Source organism: Camponotus floridanus, unplaced genomic scaffold (genome assembly GCF_003227725.1).
Source record: "Camponotus floridanus strain SB8 unplaced genomic scaffold, Cflo_v7.5 scaffold20, whole genome shotgun sequence".
In the NCBI taxonomy this organism is placed as follows: Eukaryota; Metazoa; Arthropoda; class Insecta; order Hymenoptera; family Formicidae; genus Camponotus; species Camponotus floridanus.
The window spans coordinates 1541245-1543922 of NW_020229326.1; positions in this window are offsets into that span (position 1 = coordinate 1541245).

The following is a 2678-nucleotide window of genomic DNA, read 5'->3' on the forward strand; positions in this document are numbered from 1 at the left end:
CACTGTAAATATATATTCATCGAATAAATTAATTCTTAAAAAATCTTCATCTAGCCTTAGTACTCTCGTGTATTAATTAGTAGACACTACAAAATACGAGGCACATAACGTTTTCTTCACTTATTATAAAACTAATGATAAATACAGCAAACAGTTTATAATTAAACTTAAGTCTAATAATGCTATAAAATATTATGTATATATAAAAAAATGTGTAAAGAGAGAAATGATATAACTTAAAAATTCTTATGAACTAAAAGTAAATCTATCTACAAAAAAGACTATACGATATATATATTTGTATATATGTACATATTCTCTATGTGTCTTTAAATCATTGCGTTTTCGACACACATTCCAAAGTCGTTAAATTATTTAATTTCTGCAAAGCTGCATGTAATATCAATGAAAAATAATTTATACACATGATAATGTTTTCTTATAACGTATGTTAAGCTATAATGTAAAATGCATGTAGAGAAAATGATATTTCTTTGACAAAAATAATTTCATCTGAAATTGTTTATACGATTTTCATACACTTTAGGGCAGTTAAGAGCTGTGTAAAAAAATTATTGTTAAACACTACAAGATATAAAAATAATATACATATGTATTGATAGATATCTAGATGATCTTACATACTTTCGCAAAATTTAAGCAATCTTAATATCAACATAAATTTTAGATTTATTTTAATTGCTTTACAAATTAGGCTAATAATCTCTCACATGTGACGTATCTTTAATAACTGTAATGATGCCCTACTTTTCTCTGCCTGTTTTTTTTTATTGCTGTATATGTAATTTTAATTGAATTCCTTATTTCAGAAAACCACATAATACGTGTGCAAAAAGATGAGATTTACAAATTAGATTTTAAAACTTACATATAATAATAATAATATATAAAAAACAGGCACATTAAAGATTTTATGTGTATTATTCATATCTTTCCGATTAGTTGCCATTATTATATAGCATGTTCAAAATCGATCGTCAATATTTTTACAGATCTAAACCATCCCTCTTGTGTATAAGAATTATATATAAAATAGATACCAAAAAGTGGTCAATTCACATAACTGCAGTAAGGCAACTAGATCTCAAGAGGTACTCGAATCTATCACTAGTGATACAGTTAATTTTCGTACTATGTAAAATGCTTGATATTAAAAAGGTTTCACAAATAATTCTAGTGATTATATATGTACGCTTGATTATTTTTAAATGAGAAGTATTGCAAATAAAACTTTGTCGATTTCATCAATATAAGAAACTTTTCACAATCAATATTTGTAATTAATAGAATAAAATAAAATAGATTATACTTAATAGACTTTGATAAGAAACATTCTGATTGTTAAAATTAATGAAAATTAAAAATAAACTATAATCTCTGAATAATCTCTGAATCATTAAATAACGATTATATCGTTTTGTACAAAATTTGCATAAAATCTAACAAGTTTTATTTGAAATATTCTTATTTTTATAAGGTTCGTAATTCAATCTTCAATTTCTCGCACAATTATTATAAAATAAAAATGACAAATCGAAAAGTTTATATATATATATGTATATATATATACACTTAATATAATATATATATATGTATATATACACTTATTATAACACTCAAAAAATTTTCTAGTTATATTGCGTGTTATTAAAAATCGTCCAATTATTATGTAGGCACCTTTTATAAAATGAATGAAGCACATATCATGAATTCAATTTAAACTGATATTTGTGTGTGGGAGTTCTAGAAACGATTAAATTTTATGAAGTATTAATTATTAAATATTAAAATTATCATATATAGATCATGAAAAGTTTTACAATTACAAGAGGAATTAATTTACAAGCACAAATGTAAAATCTAACAACTATTTCAACATAGTTATATAATTTTCATCATTTTCTACAAAATTAGAATCAAATCTTAAAAGATATTCAAATATATGCTCATATCAGAATATGAATTTGTCTCACAATAGGATATTTTGTGTGGCAAAATTAATTGAAATATTGATAATGTAATGTAATACTACACCACACAATATTCGAGCTATTAAATATAGAAATATCATCCATTATTATCCACTTTGCAAAATATTTGGTTATATATTTATATATACATAATATATATTTAGCACATATCAGTAAAATTATCTTATTTCATAAACTAGAGTATGAATGTACATAACTAATACATAACGAAATATAGCAAATATATAATAATTGGATATATGTTAAACAAACTTAAAGGATTCTGATATACGATATTATAAACATGCTGCTTCACACAATGTCAAAGCTCATATTGTCTAAAGTCACCATAATCTTGCACAAAACCAGTTATAATAAAATTAAATAGTAAATGAATTGAATTTCCATTTATCATAATTAATAGTTAATATGATAAATTTAATTAAAAAGCGCATGAATGTTATGATCATTATTGTTGCATATATATATATATAGCGCCATTTCGATTTCAATTCTTTATCACATGAGCATGAGCAAGTTTTAGCTACATTTTGATTTATTTTGTTTTCCCTATAAATGTGTTAATTATTGTTTGCATTATGATTATCCTTTTTTTAAAAGTTCTACAGTTTCTACTTTATATAAAATTTTCGAGTAATTACGTGTGTGTTACTGTACATAAAAGTA